Genomic DNA, 24,051 nt, shown 5'->3' with positions numbered 1-24,051 from the left:
AAACGTCGTTTCGCGAAAACTAGTTAACTTTTCTGCTTAAACCAATTTGTTAAAAAAAAAAACAAGTAAGGAAGTAACCGAATATTTTATACCCTTGCAACTTGCAAGTATTAAAGCCAGGGACCTTCGGGTACATAAGGCTTGTTAGTTATATGGGATCTAGGCCAAATTTCAGCCGATATATATAAGGTATATGGGGCTAAGGGAAGTATTGACTCGATTGAACCCTTTTTGTCAAACAGACATATCAGGAATGAATTCTCTGAATTTCAAATATATATCTCACACCGATACCGATTTCGGCAAAAGGTCGACTGTAAGCACTGGGTCCACATATTGACAACCAAGGCGCGAAAATAGTTTTCGTTCGACTTACGCCGTTTTTAGTCATAAGGTGGAAAATACGCTATTCGTACAAATTATTTCATTCTTGACATGTGTGCTTGAAAATTGAAAGTTTCAAATGGAATTTATATTGGAAGTAGGCGTTGCTGTGGAAACATAGAAGGATAGGGTCAGAGGAATGTTACGTACCAATTTGGTTGAAATCGTTTGAGCGGGTCCCTAGATATGTTATTTCACATAAAAGTGTGCGGTGCCACGCCTAATGTTAAATGTTTACCTACCTCTACAAAGCTTTCTCTTATCATCTCGGGGGTAAAAATTTATGTATCTGTCGTATTTAGTTATTGATTTATCGCGCTTTCAGTAGTACACGCCGTCGGTTGGTGTTTTTATAATATTTGCGATAGACGAATTTGGTTATTGTAGCTTTAGTGGTTCAGGAGGTTAAAAAAAAATCCCTTATGTGCCCCTTACCACTGTGCTAAGTCAAAGTTTTATATAAGAATTTAGTGCATAGTTATGGTCCTGTTTTTGTTTAATAGCGTTTTGTTGGCGTGCCAGCGGTCCGATTTCAACAATCTACGCACTCGATCCTTTCTTTTGCCAAAGTCAAGTTACAGCTTGCACTTACGGATGGACAGACAGTCACTTGGATTTCTACTCGTCTCTTATCCTAGTATATTTATCACGATTAGTTTCAGATGATACATACAACCGTTAAGTGAACAAAACCAACATGTTGAAAGAGTATAAAAAAACAAGAAATAAGCGTCCAAGTACACCGATGCTGTAATACCCTGAACACGAGTATTTCTTATAGCAACTCTACTTTGTATGGCTAAATTTGAAAACGTAACCGGCTAACGGTTTGATCCTACGGAAAACATTTTGTTAGTTTTTATAGCAACTTTGTTTGAAATAAACAATTTTGAATAAGGTCACTTAATGAGATTATTCCATGAAGATCTTAATCATGTTTTTTCTTTCAAATAGCAGCAATGTCCTCTAGTGTGAGGTTCGGAGTTTGTGGCCTTGTCTTGGATAACAGTCTATGCCGAAATTGGTGAAGATATCTTGTGATATAAAAGAACTTTATATACAAGAACTTGGTTTTAGTCGTTCTGTTTGTATGACATCTGAATGCTATAGTGGACCGATATCGGCAGTTCCGACCAATAAGTAGCTTCTTGGAGAGGAAAGAACATGTGCAAAGCTTCAGATCGATATCTCAGTAGCTCTCATATATATAGATAGAGAGAAGGGCTTGGCAAAACCGACTCAGGTCGTCGCGCAAACTATTTGTAGTTATACAAAAATGTATACTTCCGCTTCCTTTTGTGTGTGACATACATGTAAAATTACAAATTATGGTGTAAACATATTGAACAATGCGATTTCCTGAATTAAGTATTTAATTTATTTTAAACACAAAGTGCGCAGGACGAGCGATCGATTCCTGTTTTTATCAACACCCCGAATACGTATTAAATGACAATAGCGCCCCAGCAGGCAATGGTAAACCTCCAATTGTTTATTTGTGCCGAGAAAGCGTTTGTTAAAAATGAATTAGGCATCCTGTAGGTCTCTTGATGATGAGGTTTATTTTAGCCATAATGAATACGTAAATAATCAAATAGCAGTATTTAGAGAAAAAAGACCAATCACGATATACGAGTATATATATATGTATATTGTATGTGTATATTTTAATAATATGGTGGCATGAGAACTTGGAGTGTTTAGTGGTTAGTTAAGCCAAATCAAACACCATATAACACCACTGATATATTTGGGGTATTAACAACGAGTCATAAAGTATCGTAAAATCATAAAATCGTAAATTTTTATACTAGTTTAAAAAATTTGTTGTTGGATTGCATACTGAAATACGTTTACGCAAATACAACTCTGAACGCAATGTTTTCAGATCGTTTTAACTTTATGAGACTAGTATTATATAATTGGGGTACTCACAACGGGTCTTAAGGCATCGTAAAATCATAAAGTCATAAGTTTTTATGCTAGTGTAAAAAATTTGTTGTTGGATTGCATACTAAAATAAGTTTACGCAAATACGACTTTGAACGCTATGTATTCGGTTCGTCAAAACTGATCAGCTGATTTCGGTTTACATAAGTTTGCTTTTGTGTTGTGGTTACATTTGTGTTTGAATTTAAATTTCTTCAAATTTCTTTTGTCGAGGGTTTTCGGAATAATGGAGCAATATAATGTTATACAGGTAATATCAAAATGCAATAAATACAATTTAACTAATTAAATGCGCTTTTAGACAAAACCAAAGCGGGTGCGTTCCAAAACAACCAGAAAGTGGCTGTTTGAAGAAGAAAAGGCGTTCATTGAATTTTTGACACAAAACAGGGATTTTGAGGCAAATCTATTAATTAAAATACAGCTTAGAAGTAATCTATTATAATTTTAATTATAGAAGCCAACGTCTCAAATGTGTTATAGACGATTTTCAAAGAAGAGCAACATTGCGGACTGGAAGCTGACACGCTCGAAGGTTCGTTATATGCGTGCAACATATAACAAAGCAAAAGCATGGGAAGGTTCGACGGGTGCAGGGAGTGTGGAAGGCGAAACTATGAAGGGTAAGATTTTGTTTTGTAAATAAATCAAAATTTTCACGGTTTCTGCGTGCGTATAGAAGTGAAGCAAATAGTATTGACGACAATTGCGAATTTGTGTAAATGGTTCAAACCATAAAATGAAGCGGAACGACTAGTAAATCGCATCAGAACTTGAAAATTTAAATGTTATTCATTCTTCTAGTGGTACTTAGAATAACTGGACATTTTTATTTCAGCCACTTTACTTAAATTGTGTACGTTTTTTTATAAAATGGAAGAAATTTTCGGCAGTAGAGTGGTTGAGTCAGCAGTAATAAACGAAAGTTTGGAAAACAACGAAAACTATTCGGAAGTAGACCTCAACGAGTCAGCTTCTTCTGCGGCTGTATGCGAAGGCGAAGGCATAGATAAGACAATTCGTAAAGGAATATATTCCAGAACTGCGGCATCAGATATTCTGCAATTTCAGTCTGAAATGATACAGCTGAAAAAGCAGAAAATGGAGCAAGAAATGAGTTTTAAGAAGAAAGAGTTGGAATTAAGAGAAAGAGATTTGAGGATTAAAGAAAAAGAAGTAGAGTTAAAGGAAAAGCAAGAATTATTACTAAAAGACAAAGAAATTGAGATGAAACTAAAAGAATTGGAATGTAATGATGTTAATTTGAACGCTTTCTTCGTTTTCAGTTTGGAAATTGATTAGCATGTTATGAAGAATGCAGCATACCATGATCCACTCATTGCATTCTTTTTTAATTTGCTCATTTATCATTCTAAACTTCAATTCCTTCAAGCTACCGAATTTTTCTTTTAAAATGCCAAAACAATTCTCAATTCGCACACGATATTTTGAAAAGTACTTATTGAAACTTTCTCTTTCTTCCGTAGTGTAGTCCGTACTATTTTGCCTGAACGGTGTAAATAAAAATTCCTTGAGTGGATAGGCGCTATCTCCAGCAATCCACTGAGAGTCAGATAAAAATCGCTGAGGATGTTTTGCAAGAGGGCTATTCAAGAAGATTTTGGCATCATGAACACTTCCAGGGTATCCTATTGTGACTTGTCTTATGCGTAGCCTATAATCACAAACAGCTTGTATTTTAATAGCATACTGGCGTTTTCGTGAATAAAAAAGTTCATGTTTTTTAGCTGGCGCTTCAGCCAACTTTAATTCGGATCCATCAATATATCCTATACAACCTGGCATCTCTTTCCGCGTTGCAGTAACAATTTCCAACCGTTCATTTTCATTTGGCCAAAACAGAAACTTCTCTTTTAATTTCAATATTGCTTTAAATACGCGCTTAGCTATAATTTGAATAGTGCCCCCATCACCCACGCCAAACAATGAAGCAACCTTTCGTATGGATAATCCATCTCCGGAAGATCCCAACCTAAATAGCACTATTTTTAATTGTAAATCTAAAGGAAAGTGCGTTCCAATAGAATTTGTGTTAAGTACACTATCGTCCTTTATATAATATAGTATGCGGCAAAATTCGTCCGGGCCAACACGAATCATTTCGTTGAAACGGCTGTCATCAAAGTGCCTAAGCACATTATGTCGCCATTGGGATGACTTTGGTACTCCGAGATGAACACTTATACGAGTGTTTAATAAACAAAGTAAACTCAATGAAAAATTTTCAAAAAATTCGTCCGCATCTTCGTCGTCGCCTGGAAATTAATTTTTACGTAAATAAATATCAAAGTGAGACTTGCTTATAATGGTAAAATTCACTTGAGTCAAGTATTATCAGGTTTAATGCCTGATTCTTGCACAGCGCATCCATTATTTTAAAATTTTCACGTCTCCTTGGCATTTTGACTGCGAAATCTTATTTTTGCAAATATTGTAATTTATGTTTTTTCAATCAGCTGATTGATAAGTGATTTACGACAACATATTTATAACGCCGTGTTCACAACCATTGTATTTTGTCTTAACTTTTGTTTATGACTTATAACTTTATGACACGTTGTGAGTACCCCAAATATATGAAGTCTGTATATCGTATCGTGGAGTATCATACCAAATACTCGAAGCGGTTCAAAGTAAACAGCAATTCTGTTAGTGAAACAATTTTTTTAAAAACTTGGTAAGGTAATTCAATTTCTAGAATATTCATAATATTTATTTAGTAAATATATGTAGTTTCGAAGGTGAGTATTTGTGTTAACGCATAAAATGTCTGTACATGCGTCATGGTATAATCGAAATTATTTCTTTGTAAATATACGATAATACTGGTTCCATTAAGTAACCTGAAGCAAAAATTTCGGAGAAAATTATAAATGCGGGAGAGTCGGTGCGTCACAAGCATTCCGTTAGCCATGTATGCATACCAGAATAGAAAATAAAATTAAACATTTTAATGTTTTTACATCCTTCAATGGTAAAAGGCCAAAAATATAAGAAATCACAGGGCATAAGAGCATAAATTAACCAAGAAGCATGTGGAATTTTATGTATAAAGGTCATTGAAATATTCATTAAAACTACATTGTTGATAAAATGAAAACGTGTTTATGTGGTTCTCTTATATACATACTTATACTTAAATGGATGTAGTTATTTTATAGGAATGCTTGATCATTTGTGCATATAACAAATCAAGCATGCATAAAAATGTAAGGAAATATGTATTTATGTCAATTAGTTTTGCTAATATAAACTGTATTTCTTTATAAAAGCATAAATATTTTATATGAAATAAAATAAATACATAAGTCGCTATGTCTAAAATAAATGTCTTGGTCGAAAATTGGGTATCCCGGTTGAAATTTATTCGTGCCAGCCGCGGCGATCACTTAAAAAACATTAAAATAAATTAAATTCTTCGCTAAAATATTAAACCATATGCGTTTTATTTCTTCTTGAAAACCACATGTCTGAAAACATACTTTGTGAATATACTAATTTAATTCGGAGAGTATAAAATGTTTTATGTTGTTGTTTTTTTTTTAACCAAATGCATATTATTTAAACAATATTGTGCAAATTTTTAAGTTAATTGTAGCAAAAGTAAGGAAGTCACCAAGATTTGTATACCTGTTTTAACAATACATATATTAGATCACAGATTACTGTTCACATTTTTAATTATTACCTATAAGTTTTCAAAAGTCAATTTTTTGCTTTTTCTTAAAGTAATATATTTTAAAAAAGTTCTCTGAAAACTTTACGTAAGTCCGATAAATAAATTAATTATTTTAAAATTATTAAGTTTTTTTTTTTTTGATTTCTGTCAAGTCAAGTGGAAACCTAACGTAATGATGCTATGTTAGTAATAATTTACTGACAAAGAAAATATTATTTCAAATTGTATTTTTTTCATGTATCTGACTGTGCCTTAAAGCGTTTTCTCCGCAACTCACGTTTTCAAGCAGAAACAGCCAAAAACGCTACTCCCTTCTTTCCTTTTCTTTCCTTAGCGAGCAAAATGTGTTAAAAGTTGAGCCCGTGGTAAAAACGCAGAAATCAGCCATCTTTGTTTGTTTCTTTTGAATAATGTTGCCATTGTTCAATACGCATGTATAGTTTTGTACACATCTATGTTTTCAATTACAATTTTTTATAATATACAATATCAAAACTGAAAACAAACTATTCAAAATAGTTTATATGTTTATAAATAATAGCATTCGACTCTGATTTTGAGTTATTTTAAGAAAATTTCAAACATATTGAAGACAACCTTTATAATTACTACAGTATATCGAGATTGGCAACCCTGCGTTGTGAGAGAGCAATCAGCTGACACGTTTCCACGGTAAAACTCCAAATACCGTGGGTTCCCACGGCATCCTATGGCAAAGAGAGAAGGGAGTAGCGTTTTTCGCTGTTCACTTACGGGGCATCTCGACAGGATAAAATCTATGTCTTACTAACTGTATTGCCGTGCCTACAAACTAATTACTTTACCATATATTTTAAGCAATAAGCTGTCACTTCAGCAGTTTGACAGCGCAGTTTCATTTCTATGAAAATTTCGAAGAGGCAACATATCCCATTTACACATATGCCGACGGCATTTTCATTTCGGTAATATGAAATTTCGAAGAGCGAGTAATAAGACGGTTGTGTTGTGTTATATTATAAAAATAAAGCAAATTTTCAAAATAACATTTTCCAAAAAAATTAATATTTAGTTTAATATTGTTAATTTACAGAATAATTATGCAAATTGGGTTGGGAATGAGCGAAGTCTTAAATTTAATAAACTTATACAAGCATAAATCAAAATCATTTCTTATTTTAAATTTATTATTTTAATTGGTCTATAAAATTTATGCCACAATTATTATATATTAGTCCAAAAATATGAATTATTATTTTCCCAGAAATACATTTGTAAAAAAAGGATCTTGATCCTTTTCTTATTTTTCACAGAAATACATTTGTATACAAAAGGATCGTAATCCTTTTTTTTATATTCCTCATAAAAGGTTTAAACAGTTCAAGAGCTCAAAACATGCGCTACATCAGCTATGTACCTACTCGACGGCATTTCGCAATGTGATAAAATAAATTTTTCAAGAGCTCAAAGCATGCGCTACATCAGCTCAAACCTACCTACCCTACGCCTTTGTGCAAATGATTATGTTATGATAACAAATGCCCACATACAGATTTGGAAATGGCAATAGCAATAGATTTGACAGCACATTTTTAGCCCGCAAAGTTTGCAAAGTGCGCACGGGGGCTAGATGAGGGGATTATCAGTTTACGGAGAGAAGGGCATAACAAGTTGAGAAAAGTTGCGAAAAAAAATCAATTACATTCCTCCGTAACTTGATGTTCATCGTAGAGTGCAGAGATAATGAGATGTCCAACTCTTCTCTCACTGGAAGTGAGAGAACAATTGCTAAACGTCAAAACCACCTCAACTTTGACAGTTGACTGGATTGAGGAGGTTTTGACGTTTAGCAATTGGAAACGAGCGATGGCCAGACTGAAATCTTACCAAAAAAATATGAAAACGGAGGGATTTGGTGCCGCCGTTCAAGATGGCTAATAAAAATTTAAAACAATGAAAATCAAAGAAAATGCGAAATTTAAATATATTTCATGAAACGTTTTGTAATTTGAAGCATAATAGAATTAATTTTCTATTACAATTGATTAAAAACATTTATTAATTGAGAACTAACAGGCTTAATTCACCTTATTAAGTATTGAAAGATCGAAAGTCAGTTATTTTAAAATACCAAAAAATCATAAAAAAGGAATTAAGTAGGTTCGCCATATATTAAAAGTCCAATATATAATAATTTGCAATCGTAAATAATGTTGGGTATTTTAATTTAAAATGCCCAAAAATTCTTATTTTGTTCGATCTGGCCATAATGGAAAATGTTATAAAAAACGCTTATTTTGAGGCGCTCTCACACTGGAATAAGTTGGGCATCCCATTATCCCTGGCAGAGTGGTTGCGGCAATACTGACATTGTACACAAATTAAAGAGCGGAAGTTTACTTCATATCGGAATTGTACAGTTGTGTGAACAAAAAGAGGTAAACATAATTTCCAGGGTTTAGAGTTTCGCATTAAAATTTGTTTTTATTTACCTTTGCATGGTGAGAAATTCTAATCACTGTTAGGAAAAAATATACATATAAGTTATACTTGTATCTAAAAACAATTTTATTTAATAAGAAAACAGCATATTTTAAAACTTCACAACACCTTATGGTTGTTCCTATTTTGTTCACACCACTGTACTTGTGATAGATCAGTCAATGGTGGTGATGCCAGTTGTAAAAATTCATTTTAGTTACAATTGGGAAAACTTGTATCAAGTTCTGGGCTTTTATACGTACATACGTACATATGCATATCTGCACATATGTATGTTTAAAAAAAGATACTTATGACCATTATATATATTGTGTTTGAACATATTGCAGTTCCATTTAATGAAAATGCTTATATAAATATATGATTTGTGATATTTTCAGTTTGGTTGTTTTATCAAAATCAAAGAATTGAGGTTTTTTTCTATAATTGTTTTAGTAAATTTTAAAAATCTAAGTTGCCTCTGGAAATGTATAAAAATAATAATATGCGCTATAGAATTGGAACACATATTTTCAAAAATATAAGAAATCATCAAATAAAAATATATTTGCGCGGTATGGCATTATTAATTGAGAGTGGCTAAGCACACAAATAGAATACAAACGCTAATGGCAGAAACATCTTCTCATTTCGCTACCTGCGGCAAGCGTTTTGTTCTCGTTTTCATTCGAACAATGTTGCCATTATTCAATACGCATATGTAGTTTTGTACACATCTAAGTTTTCAATTATAATTTTTCATAATATATAATATCAAAACTGAAATCAAACTATTAAAATTAGTTTATATATTTGCAAATAATAGCATTCGATTCTGAATTTGAGTTATTTTAAGAAAATTTCAAATATATTGAAGACAATTTTTGTAATTACTACACTATATATCGAGCCTGGCAACCCTGCGGAAAACCTAATGTCGTTGGAAATTCTACGATTGGCGGGTGGTAGAAGGGTTGTTGGGTAATTATTTACATTGCGCTCTCATAAGATTCATTTGGTCATATCGCTCATTTGCTGCAAGACCGGCATAATTCAAAAAATGTGATTTTTGAGTTAATGCTGCAGAATTGTTCGTTATATCATACTTCATGTTGAGTGAAAAATTCATATGAATACCTCTTATATGCTCCGCTTGAGAAGAGGTGTAAGGTTGGAGTCACCGTGTAAGGTTGTAGTAAGTTGAAAACTTTAAACGCGTTTTCTGGCGAATCGATTTTTTTGACTTATGCCGGTCTTGCAGCAAATGAGCGATATGTGTTTGAAGAAACAGTGGTTCATAAATTGAAGTTATTACTGAAATTACTTTTTATAAAGAAGAAGTTTAAAGAAATAACCTGGTTTGAAACTTTTTGCTTCGAAAATTATATCTAAAATAAGAAGTAGGTTATCTGATTTAAATTTTGGTACAATAATGCGTGTAGCTATAGCAAATGAGATTAAACCAAACATATAATTTATTATTTCAAATAAACAAAATTAAATGGAGATATAAAGACATATTAAAAAAATGATTACTAAAATCAAATATTTATTATACTTTTTGTTATTTGTCTTACATTTTATAAATTTATAGTAGTTACAAAGAAATTTAAAATTGTTAGGCAATTTTATAATTATTACCCACAGTGCAACTTCCCATATATGCGTGCGCTCTCATTTGTAAACATGGTGTGAGAAAATACGTTGTTCTCATTTGTAAATATGTAGTGGTAAAATACGTTGCGCTCACTTCCCTCTTCATGTTTGCCCGCGATGATCCCCTCACCTAGCCCTCAAAATGTGCACTCGTGCCCGCACGGGCAAAATGCCACTGAGGGCTAATATGCCCATCCCTGCTTTATGGTATACATGCACGTTATACGGTCTTATTGCCGTATTTTTAATATGTCCTTGTAAAAATAATTTATGCAACAATCTTTTAATTTCATACTTTAATACACCTTTGATTTTAATAGAGGCTTAATTTTATCGTCTCAAAATTAACAAATATACACACATATGTATGTATGTGTGCGTTTTTAAACGATTATTTTCAACTTTGTTTTGTAAGAAATATGTATGTACATATCGCTCATTTGCTGCAAGACCGGCATAAATCAAAAAACGTGATTTTTGAGTTAATGATGCAGAATTGTTCGTTATATCATTCTTCATGTTGAGTGAAAAATTCATATGAATACCTCTTATATGCTCCGCTTGAGCAGAGGTGTAAGGTTAGAGTCACCGTGTAAGGTTGTAGTCAGTTGAAAACTTTAAACGCGTTTTCTGGAAAATCGTTTTTTTTGACTTATGCCGGTCTTGCAGCAAATGAGCGATATGTACTTGCTTCACGGCACGACAACACCGGAAAAAGTTACGTACCACTATTCGAATCGAGGTCTCAACACATTTAAGCAATTTTATGCCTTATAATTTTATTTACTTTTTACATTCAATACATATTTTCTGGGAAATCGAAAAACACATTGTAAGACTAAAATTTTTCTCTTTTATGGTATTCTTTATCCCAGCTGTTGTTGTTGCTTTCAATGTGCGCACTGTGTAATAAACTTTTGACTCTATTTCAGCGATGGGCAAATGAAATGTATGGATGTATTGGTAACCGCGAGCGTAAAGTGGCTACCATGGGACAAAGAACATTTGCAGTCAGTTGATTAACAAACAACAGCGAAGCAACATCGTGCGCCGCTTGATTGTTTTATGATACTATTTATGCGCATACCTATATGTGTTTGTTCAAAATGGATGACAAATATTGCTTTATGATTTCCGATGCCTTTGGTAATATGCAATGTCTATTGTGTAATATGTGTGTAAAGGGGACCCGGGCATAGGTATAATTTTAGGAGGCACTATAATACCTTCCATAAATACTTTGAGAAATATGAGGGTATTGAGAGAGATAATATGTTAAAAAAAAAAAAATTTCGAGAACTTCACAATTTCAACTTTATCTTAAAATTTCCGCTAACTAGTTTGCTAGTAAAAGTAGTCAACTCCCAATTTACCCCACCAAAGGTATCTGAAATTATAACATTTTATTTATGTTATACATTTCAAATGGGGCATAAACATCAACATACCGACTACCTATGTTACCTCGTTGCTGTCTGCAGCGCAACTAGCAGGAAAATCAATTCATTATCCCACAGTGCAAAACTGGTTTTTTCGCTCTCAATAGCGACTGAAATAAGAGCGTAAGAATACGTGCGCTGAGAGTAACTGCTCATGTGAGTCAAAACGCCCATGTATGCTCTATTTTCTATTTTAAGCATGAAATAGTTTTGTTTAATAACTTTTGTATTCACAACTTGCGCGTGTTGATTATGTTTTAGGTACATATATGTAAATAAATTCGTTACTAATAAGACAAATTCCAAATATCTAATTCATTAGCCTTCTATATTTGTGTATGAACATACATATGTATGTATATGCCTGCGCACGTATTTATGTGAGTACTTATACATATGTATAGTATATACATGCATATACATAGCAGGCATATAAAAATATACGCATCTGCAGTATCAAGTTGATTTCACACTTAATACAACAATAATCAGTAAATAGAATATTTCTTCTTTGGTATTTTCTCCTCATTAAACAATAAATTGCTGAGGCATTTTACAGCTGTTGAAATGGTTGTAAATAAAATGCTATCTATCGTAGTTCGTAAATTACATGACATTTCCATTCAATTTTGAAAGAATAACATTCGCGACATACACAGAGCTACGCACGCGTAAATGCATTACCGGTGTTTCATGAGTTACTTTATTTATCATTTTATAATTTATGACTATTTGTTAACGTGCATTTCGATGGCGCTTATGCGAATTCAGGATGTAAAGTTGCTATCCTTTTCGCGCTACAGCTACAAAATAAGCACTCCGGTTTGCTTTGTTTACACGAGCATGTACTTTTGTAGACATACTACATATATGTACACGGATGTAGCAACTCATATTTGCTTATTGAAATTTGCCCACAATATACACATTCATGCATACTTACATATATGTATGTATTTATATAGAATAATTTGCTTACAGGCTAATTTGTTGTGCTAGTTGCTGATAAATTGCAAATGCCCATTCATTTAGAGTACATCTGCGTGATCATACATACATAAATACGCCACTGAATTAAGTTACGCAGTACTGCACATCTTTTTAATTAACGTTTTATTATTGCAATTTATTTTCTTAAACCGGTTTTAAGTTTGGCTTAGTTATTCAACAAAATTAAATGATCGGTGTATCTTAGAGTTAATTGGTCATTACGAAAAATGCTTGTATTTATTTCATGAATCTTTGTTAACAAAACTAAAACAAACTAAATTCTTTATGAACACGAAAACACACATCGAAGTGACTGATATCGCAACAGCTTAATACGAACGTCTCAATTGCTGAGGTAGAATGTATGTATGTAACTACACAAACGTCCAATACACACCAAATTAAGAAGTGGACTAACCTTTTAATATTGACATGCCTTGCGCTTGTACTGTACTATGCTCGGCTGTTTTTTTGACGTTTGGCTTGCGCGCTACCAGCTTAGTTTTCATACTCGCAATGCTCATTAAAGGCTCAGTTATTCATACATAGCACAGCCCCGCAAACATTTCATGTGAAACATAGTCCCAGTTTTACTTCACACAGAGCATAGAATTTATCTGTTTTTAATGTTTGTGTTGCCATCTTAGGGGGTTTGGTCTAAATCTAAGGGTCATAAGAGTCGAATTAGATTTTTTGGGGTGTTATATTTCTTGGGCTATTTCAGGGGTTTTATTTACTTTGAATACTAATAATTAACTAAAAAAAATATGTTACAGATTACCTACATACATATCGAGGCGTAGTTAAGCAAAGCGAATCTAGCAATTTTATAGGTATATACATATACTCTATATAACTCATACACTGACCGACAAATTCGGCATAATATTTGAGAAAAGCCAAAGTCATTATATGTACATAGTAAATGGGAGTTGGGGTAGTTTCGACCCGATTTTATCTATTAACTATTTTCATGCCACATACTAAAGAAATGTTCCCTGGGTTTAATTAAGAATCCAGTCCACCAATCAAACAGGGAATAGTCAGCCGGATGTTCGAAAATCTTGATGTTAGTCATATGGGACTAGGTCAAGTTTTCAACCGATTTTATTATTATTATTTTATTTTCAGCACAAAGATACGCTGAGATATGACATGAGTAAAAAAATTTTCTGCAATTTTCATTGAGATAACTGAAATATTGGCATAAAGTCACCTGGAAGTTCGAAAATCTGTATATCAGGTATAAAGAGACTCAGGGAAATATTGACCCGATTCAAACCATTTTTGATACACGGAATAACTATTGTCAGTAAAGGGTTTTATGTGAATTTCAATTATAACTATATCTCACACATCGATCGATATTTTCAGTCAAAAGTAATCTGTAGATACTGGGGTTCACATATTCGGTTCCTACGGACTTCAACAGTTTTTGTTGGATTTTAAAATTTTTTGGTCATACGGTGGCATACTTTAATGGAATTAGTAGTGTAAAATTGTATCCTGTTGTATTAATTACTTCTTGATTTATGTACTGGAAAGTGGAATTTAAAATTGTGTTATATGGGAAGTAGGCGTGGTTGTAGTTCGATTCATCCCATTCTGTCCCATCACTGTGACAAAGGAATATTAGAATAATGCCACGTGTTATATTTAGTCGAAATTAGTCGGCCGGGTCTCGAGGAAGTAAAATTTAATGTCTCTGACATAATTAATTATTCATTTTTTGCGCTTTTAGTAGCGCAGAGGATCGTAGCAGTACTTATTTTCTAAATTACTAAAGCTACAATAACAAAATTTGCGCTAAGCTCAGTACTGTTGCAATCCTCTTCGCCAAATTACAGTTTTATATCATAATTTAATGCTTAGTTATGGAGTTATCTTCCAATTTCATCCATTTTCACAGTGTGGGTAGGATTTGTTATAATATTTGCACTCAGCAAATTTGGTTGTTGTAGCTTTAGTAATTTAGAAGATAAGTACTGCTGCGATCCTCTTCGCCAAAATACAGTTTTATGCTTAATATACGAAATCGATTTTTTTTTTGTACTAAGGAACTCGCACACCAAGCTTCATCAAATATCTCAGTTTTTACTTAAGTTACAGCTTGCATGGACGTACGGAAAAGCAGACTTCCGGATTTAATTTTTCTCGTTATTGTGATCATATGTACATATATATTAGAGTGTTTTTTTTATTAAATTATTAATTTTTTTCAGTCCCAGACCCCAAAAAAAATCCATGAACATTTTTGCTCTTAATATTAACATTAAGAAATGAACCAAAGCCTGTAAAAATTTTCCATAGAAAATTCACCACAATCGCGAGTTTTTATCTTTAAATTCCTACAGATCAGAGGTATTTTATGGCATCGCTTTGATTCAGACGCACATTTCTCAGGATTGTTCACTCTACAAAAATGCCCAGTGCAACAATGTCGTAGATCACGTTCTAAACCTGATTTCAATTTTCACAGATTTTTTAATACATACCAACAGAAACAAAAATATTTAAGAAACTCTGGAGCCTCTTATACATCACTTTCCAAGTCGAAAAAAGAAGTAAATGCCAGCTGTATAAGGCCACCCTGCGGAGCAAAGTGCCGACTTCGATGCAATGAACTAATTTCCGAATCGATGCGCCTTGAAATATTTAAAAAAATATTGGGGTTGCAGTGACTTGCAAAGACAGAGAGAGTTTATAGCCAGGCATATGAAAGAAATTAAACCAAAATACAGATACACCTGTACAGATGGGCTTCGCAAACTTAATAATGCTTTTTTCTTTGAGCTCAACTCAAAGACTATTAGAGTGTGTAAGACTTTTTTAAAGCAACCCTTGACATAAATGACAAAGTTATGCGAAAACTTATAAAAAAAAAGAACGAACGTGGTTTCATTGAGCTGGATCTTCGTGGAAAGCATGATAATCATATTACAGTAAGCCCAGAAATCAAAAACAGTATGAGAGGATTTATTCAAAATATTCCAAGAATCGAGTCTCATTATTTACGTGCTAAAACTTCTCGCGAGTTCATTGAAAGCAGTAAAAGTATAGCAGATCTATACCATGACTACAAAGAATCTCCTGAAGCTGACAATTTGGAGTTTGGGAGTAAACAACACAGAATTCATCATTGCTTTTTTCAAACCAAAGAAAGATCAATGCGATGTTTGCGACTCTTTCCTAAATGCTGATGAAAATGGAAAAAGAGATTTGGTGCAAGCTTACACACACCACGAAGAAAAGAAGCTATGCAGAACCGAAAAAGATAGAGATAAGAAAAAAAGCAATGTAGCTGTGAATGACTTATGTACAGGCTGTTTTACCATTGTCAAAAGGCTATACCTCTTGTTTTTACTACAAAAGTAAAATTAACTGTTACAATTCTACCGTAAGTGACCTCAGTGCCAAATATGTAGAATGTTTTTTTTGACTGAAGTACAAGGAAAACGTGGGAGTAATGAGATCGGCACCTGTGTGCTTTTATATATCGAAAATCTGGTAAAAAGGCAAAAAATGCTCAAGATTTAGATATAATTTTTTATTCCGATAACTGCTGTGGACTGCAAAAAATAAGTACATTCTTTCAATGTATGCATATGCTGTACATAAGTATAATCTGAAAAGCATAAATACCTTATTAAAGGCCATTCTCAAAAAGAAGGAGACAATGTGCACAGCGTTATTGAGAAGCAAGTAAAAAGGCATTTAAGTGGTAATCCCATTTATACGCCATACCAATACACAAGTCTAATAGCAACTGCAAAAAAGACTGGCCCCCCATATAAAGTTCGAGAATTGTCATATGAAGTGTTTTATGATTTAAAGTCTCTTCAAGAAGAGTGGGGTCACAATTTTTCTACAAATAAAGACAATCAGAAAGTTATATGGCGTGATATTAAAGTTCTCCAAGTCAATAAAAAAACCCACATTCATTTTTTTATAAAACATCTTATAAAGATATCGACTTTCAGGAAGTGTGTTTAAGAAACAACTTAAAGCCTTGGAGTTGCATCAAGTAAGAATTGAGAAGCATAATACAAATTGCTTTACTTTATTTCGCTGTTTTTAAAAACATTAAACATTTTTTTTAACAATAATATTTTTAGCTTATGTGCCATTTATTCGGGAAGGCTATCACTTCCACATATAAAGCAAAAGGACATAAAGGAACTGGTGGATAAAAATCATATTCCAAAAAACTTTTATGAGTCATATGACAAATATTTATTTATTACATAGTTTCAATGGCATTTAAAAACCTAAACTTTTGAAGATTTTCTTTTTTAATATAGTGAACTATTTTGATTTATTTGCTTTATTTCAAAATAGAAATATTTAAATAAAAACATACATTTCATTACTCCTGTGATTTTCTTATTATTCTTATTCTTCTATTCAGTCGGCGGTTAGGAAACTTATAAAATTAAATCATTTTATCAGTTAAAAAGGCACAACTTAAGATCATATAACTAGTTAATCGAAAAAATTTCACTTAAAGAGTCATAAATCAAAATTTTGTTTTATTTTCGCAAACATAATATAAAATTGAAAAAAATATAGCAGAACCTTCTTCAATGTCGTATATTTTCATGATGGCACAATATTTTCTTTAAATATTGCAGAAATTTTACATAAAACGTTTTCGTCTCTCCTGAAAATCTTAGTATTTTGAGTTGTGACCCTTTTGTATTTAGGGTGCGATATATGTAAATAACCCTATATCTAATACTATACTCGGACCGACATTGAAAACATTTTGAAAACACATTTCTATGTTGTGGAATATAAGTCGTTCGGACCGACAATGTGTGTTTTCGATGAGTTTTCACTGACAACTATCAATACAGGGATTCTCTTGCTCTTGAAAGATGACACAAAATGCAAAAATCCTATACCAAAATATGCAAGGCCAAGAGAGCACCCATTGCAGAATCTAGGGATATATGACGGCACGAAAATAAACATGGATTTTGATCTGACATGTTTTACAGCCATTGCAAATAAATTTTTGCGTGTGTTTGTTGTGCCAAGAAGAAAATTCTGCAATTGGTGCACCGTACAAGGGATTTGCAAGAACAAGAGAATCCCCTTAACAATGAGAAGCTGTATTTTTATATGGAATGTAAACAAATATCAAGTGACAATTTAGGGCCGGCAAAATATGTCTTCCAAAAAAAACTAGAAGCAGGCACCGATTATAACGAGTAGAATGTAAGTTTTCAAGTAGTTTTCAGCGAAAACTGTCCGATCATAGTACATATATAACTCATTTAGTTTTTGGTGATACGTACAACCGTTAGGTGAACAAAACTATTATCTCTGTAGTAACAGGTTGCAGGAGTGTAAATATGAAGTTTTAAAAAATGTTGCTAAATGATTTTAATTTTTTTTTTACAATTAACAATTTGTTATTAATTCAGTAAAATTTAATCACTTATATTAATTAATATTATGATAATTCAGTACAAACTATTTATTTTAATAATAATTTTAAGGGAAGTTTAGGAGATTTTTTTTTAGTTTTAGGGTAAACAATTTTTTAGAGTTTTAGACTTGGGAAGAAGTTGTTGAAATGTCTTAATAGACGCTATGAGAAAAAAAGAAAATAGAGCCACAATGAAACGTCACAAAGCATAAATATCAAAATTCAATAGATCCGTTCGGTAATCATACACATTAGAGAACGGCATCGACTGAATGAAAAACATTCGTACGCGCTCAACAGCCGAATAATCACACTTCGGATTAGCCGATCAAACTTGCATGCGCTCACATTTTCGTTGTTGATTTTAAATTCGCTCGGGTGTGTGCGATTTTTTGTTTCACTCTGAGTTTGTTCGGCTCGTTTTCAATATAATGACGCTTGCTCATTCGGTTCAACAATCATTGTTTTGAACAAGAACAACACTCAACTCGCAAAAATCAACTCGTATGATTTTACTCATGCGCGCAGCAAGCGGCACTTTTTCTGCACAGATGAAATGTGAGAAGAACGAAAACAAAAACAAGCTACAACAACAGGCTGCAGTTCGTGGAACGCATGGGGCTTGCATAGAAATTGTTACTGTACATGCACGCTCACATCGTGTCGTCTTGTCGCTAATAGTTTACTCATAATCGATCAACTCAAATTGAACCGAATAATGCTTTCGTCAACACATGCTCATTTTATTGAACGCTGACTTTTGTTCAGTGAGTTGAATTGATTGAGAAATTTTGAACCGAAGACCCAAGATCCTCGGAATGATGTGTACGGCAAAATTAGTTGATTTTTACTCATCACTCTGTTTTTTTCAGTGAGTTGGGATGAATGAAAAAGTTCGCGTATGAGTAAATCAAGAAAATAGTGATTTCTGCAGTTCTCTGATACACATGCAAAACGAAGTTAACAGATTATTTATGTGACAGTTGGGTCAAACCACGTCAGGTAGTCCATGAAAATGAATAGCAGTTCATTAGGAAGTAGGGTACCAGACGCATACCCCGCGATATAAATATTTCGTCAAAATTCTACTTTGTTAAAGTTAGGTTGAAATTTAGAGCACGACAAAATTGTAAAATTATTTCCTCATGAACTAATGGAGATAGATGGAAAAAATTGTGTGAAGTCAAAGAAAAACGTTCGTGTTATATTGTTAGGTATACAACTTTGCCGTTTTTTTTTTTTGTAAACTTAAGGCTTTATTTTCTAAAAACGGTTCAAAAGTGTTTTCCCTTATTCCCTCAAAAAGCAATGCTTAATTAACACACGAAATGCTTTATGATCCATTTGTTTGTAAACTAACACAAGTTGCTTTACAAAAGTTCTAAATTTTTTTTAATACCTAATAGAAATCATATAGATGGTAGTAGTAGACTAATAGTATTATCTAAGTAAATAACTATGTCAGCATCAGTAAAGCGAGGACAGGTCCTCAGCTGCACTTTTCTTGGAATTAAAAAAAAAAGCATAATTTCCGCCAAATGTCGAGAATTCGGCTCAAAAAGTTACATTTTCAGTTGAGAATAAGTTTGGGATGCAAACAGATCTCTACAAATACTTTGTTGGGTTAATGTTGACACAAATGTCCAAGATCGATATAAAACGATTTAATCGACCAGTGCTTGAACCTAGAGACATCTATTGGTCCATTTGATTAAATAAAAACACTGGTGGACACATCATGAAATTCTTAGGTGTTTCTAATGCAGTTGGATACCCTGAAGTCGAGCCTTAATAGATTTTACAATTTTACTGTGATCAAATTGAAAGGTGAATTAATTTATACTTCGCGTGTTTTTCGAATCGGTAATTTTTTTTTGTAAGTTGGTAGTACTGTTAATGACAGCTACGCTAAATTTCACGTCAAAATATTCATTAGTATTTGAGATACTGATCGTTTTGTGAGGCCGTAAAAGTGAATTCTTCGATTTTAACTATGTCTGAATTTATTGAACAAAGAAGTGCGATAATGCACCATCTCATACTGCATTGGTTATTCGTGATCATTTCGCCATATTTTCAACTAATATCGTGCCGCAACCACCGCATTCGCCTGATTTACCTTCGTGTAACTTCTGGCTATTCAGCAAATTCACATGACCACTCCGAGCAGTGGCCAGTACGTCAGGCATTCACTCCGCGACCAAAAAAAAACGTTACCAGTGAACCTCTAGCTGATCCCAGAAAGGTATTACTACCACCTTTGCAAATTAAATTGGATTTAATGAAGAATTTTGGTAAGGCAATGGCCAGAAATGAAAGAGGGTTCTTCTATCTGAAACAAAAATGTGCAAGAGTCAGCGAAGCAAAAATTAAGGAGGGCATGAGTCAAAACCTCCTGAACTCGATGAGCTGTCAAAGTTTAGAAGGTTTTGACGTTTAACAATTAGAAACGTGGGATGGCCAGATTGAAATCGTAACAAAAAAATATGTAAACGGAGGGATTTGTTGCCTCGCTCTAGACCGCATAAAATGTAAAACAACGAGAATTAAAGAAAACACGAAATATAAATGTATTTGATAAAAGGGCGCCGCAATATATGAAGCAGCATTTTATTAATTTTCTTTGGAAAATTATTAACAACTTTTACTAATTCAAAGCTAATAAACTTAATGTCCTTATTAAATGTTCAAAAAAAATTATTTAGATATAGCATAAAAATGTTTAAATATTTTTACCATATATTAAATGAGAACTATATAGTAATTATCAATCGAAATAAATGTTGGGTGTTTTAATTTAAATACCCAAAAATTATTATTTTGTCCGATCTCGTTATAATGGAAAATGTCATAAAAACGCTAGTTTTGAGGCGCTCTCTCACTGAAATAAGCTGGATCTAGGGAGAGTATTGTATTGGCTTCAATGCAAATTAATAGTGTCGTAAATTCTTCGTAATTAAATTTGTAGTTTCCAGCTACTCTTTTTAAATGCCATTTGAAGTTTTTTACAGCTGATTCCCATAAGCAACTCATACGAGGAGCTCTTGGGGGGATAAATTGCTAATTAATGCCTTGAGGAGCGGACTTTTTTACAATCTCAGGGGAGACTTGTTTAATAAAGTCCAAAAACTGTTTTCTGCAGCTCTTTGAGCCTTGATAAAGGTTTTTCCATTGCCGCTCATAAGTTTGGAAGAAAAACTGCGTCGTCCGAAGACCATTCGACCAAAGAGCGGTGATGGCAAGGTGCAGAGGCTTGCGCCCTTTTGTATCTAGATCGGCAGGATTGTCAGCACTGGTTACGTGTTGCTAAGTGGCTGATCCCACTAGGTCAAGGATTTGAGACGTTCGATTGGAAATATATATCTTCCATGCATGTGGAGGTTTTTCTAACTAGACTAATACAATTTCGGGATCGGACCGGAGATACAATTTATATTTTGCCATATTTAGATGCGTTTGCACCATGGACATTAATTTGGCAAGCAGTGGCGCATAACAATGTTCCGGTCGTGGCAGACTTATTGTTTTTAGCGGAGCCACCTTTGCCTTGGCTCCTAGTAGATGACTGCTGGTCGCTGTGTCGGATTGTGTGCGCACATAGATGGTGGGACAATATGCCTTTTTAGAGGCGTCACAGAAGCTACATATGTAGTTCGACTTTGTCAGTCAGTTTCGTCTAGCCACAATTCTTGTATTTTTGCTTTTATCATAATTGGTGAAAGCCATCCTGCGGGGTCGAAAAGTTTTGTCACCGAGGATAAAATTTGCCTCTTTGTTATAGCTGTTAGTGCGGGTACTGACTCATTAGTGTATAACTGGTCAGATATCGCATTCCATTGTATCCCCAAAGTTTTGTTGTGCTTTCTTTTTCGAATTTAAGGAAATTATTGTATACAGTAGAGGCCCGCTAATCCGGACACGGCCTAATCCGGATTCTACTGTAATCCGGACAGAGTTAAAAAATTCAAAATTTCTATTATGTACCTTGTAATCCGGACCGACATTCTCTATCCGTATTCTCTAATCCGGATCACATGTTTATTATTCACTACATTCGCTTCGCACTTTATTTCGCCACTTATGCGTGCGCTTTGTTTCATACTTGTGTGAATCCGCAATATTCTGGAAATTACTTCCTGATCAAACATGGGTGTCTGTCTGCTGTAGAAAGAAGTGCTCCAGGGAGAAAAACCTCTAAAGAGAGAGTAACATTTCTTGCTTGTGCAAACGGTGATGGCACACATAAACTTAAAATGGTGGTAATTGGATAAGCGGAAAATCTCAGAGCTTTTAAGAACTGTAGCGATCTTCCAGTTGAATATTACTCGACAAAAAATGCCTGGATGACTTCAACTATTTTCGTAAAATGGTTTCACGAGTCGTTTGTCAAACAAGTAAAGGATTTTCAAGCGGAAAACAACTTAGATGGAAAAGCTATTTTACTAGTTGATAATGCTTCTTGTCACGCATCGGTTGCGCAGCTTAGGAGCGACGATGGTAAAATTATAACCATATTTCTTCCACAAAAACACAATACGCTTAACCAAATTGTATTATCTCAAAAGCCTCTTGGTGCATATCCTGTCTTTGGAAGAAAATGATGTTTCCAAAGTTAATAAAAAACTCACAATAAAGGATGCTGTTTTTTTGCTTGCGAATTCTTGGGACAAGCTGTCGTCAGTAGCAAAATGTTGTCAAAAAATTCTTCCCTATTCAGGGAATAACGATATAGTTTATACCGAAAAAAGTTCCGATGCCGATGAGGATCCAGATGATAGCGTTTTTCTGTCTGTTCTCAAAGAAAGGACGTCACAGCGTGAAGATGCACAAGAGCTAACAGAAATCGGAAATTTTGCAGAGAATGGATAATAACAATCATCAACTGCCACAATCTGAAATTAGTGAATGGCTTATTGGAGATAACGACCATTTACCCCTCCATAGTGACGACGATTCCTTCGTTGAAAAAGTCGAAAACAATGAACCAAAAGCTAAACATGAAGACGCTATTAAAAGCTTCAGCACCTGTATACAGTGGTCAGAGGAAAATAACGTTAAATCGGACAGTTTGTGTATTCTTAGAACGCTACGGCAGCGAGCAATAGAGGCTAAACAAAAAAGCGTTCACCAAACAAAATTAATCGATTTTTTCAATTAAATTTAGAGATTTATTACACCGCTTGCTACATACAAATTTCTAACATTTATTTCCAATGTATTGTTTTAAGTTTGAAACATGTGTATTATTTGTTATAATAAACAAACAGAAATTTATAAATATTTTATCTTAATGCATACATAGTTCTGATATGCCTTTGGTAATCCGGATTCCCTTATATTCCGGATAGGGGTCGGTTTTAATTGATCCGGATTAGCGGGCCTCTACTGTAATAGATTTTCTTTAGGTCTATCCTTTAAAATATTAGGGTGGTTCACTGTCATATGTTTTAACGGAATCCCTGCTGTATTGAGCGCTTGTGTCACTTGTGCTAGTGACTCGTACGCCTGTGGAAGACTGTGGCTTCCAGACAGAATGTCGTCTACATTCGTTTGTGTTTTCTTCACTTGTGTTGCCAGAGGAAATTCTGACTTTGTGTCTTCTGCCAGTTCGTGAAGTATACGAACGGCTAGGTATGGGGACAGTTTACGCCAAAGAGTGTCGTCTACATACGTTTGTGTTTTCAACACTTGTATTGCCAGAGGAAATTCTGACTTTGTGTCTTCTGCCAGTTCGTCAGGTATGGGGCACAGTTTACGCCAAAGGTAACTGATTTTAATTTAAAGTCGCATAGTGGACTATTGGGAGATTTACGGAAAATAATTCGCTGAAAATATTGATCATCTTTATGTACGATTATTTGTAGATACATTTTTTCGACATCACCATTTAAAACGTATTTATACATACGCCAGTTTAATATATTATGAGGAGCATTAAATTTGGCTGAAGCGTTGGTTCCGTAAATAAAATGTCATTTAAGGAATCCTCCGAACCTTTGTGGTATTTTTGTTTGGCTTTATTACTGCGTGATGTGTAA

At 33.7% G+C, this 24,051-nt stretch overlaps 1 protein-coding gene across 14 annotated transcripts in view; it reads right to left on the bottom strand.

Moving 5' to 3' along the window:
- Positions 1-24,051, bottom strand: part of LOC105225491 (uncharacterized) — a 232,280-nt gene that overhangs the window by 146,083 nt on the left and 62,146 nt on the right. For 3 of the 14 annotated variants that reach the window (XR_007423230.1, XR_007423231.1, XR_007423228.1), the window contains exon 1: positions 12,569-12,990. The exons of 2 other annotated variants lie outside the window; for them this stretch is intronic. The gene's annotated coding sequence lies outside the window, so the exon portion shown is untranslated. 9 more of the 14 variants (XM_049460340.1, XR_007423229.1, XM_049460342.1 and 6 more) reach the window with 9 other exon arrangements.

This window comes from Bactrocera dorsalis, chromosome 6 (assembly GCF_023373825.1).
Source record: "Bactrocera dorsalis isolate Fly_Bdor chromosome 6, ASM2337382v1, whole genome shotgun sequence".
NCBI lineage: Eukaryota > Metazoa > Arthropoda > Insecta > Diptera > Tephritidae > Bactrocera > Bactrocera dorsalis.
This window is presented reverse-complemented; position numbering and strand designations above follow the sequence as displayed.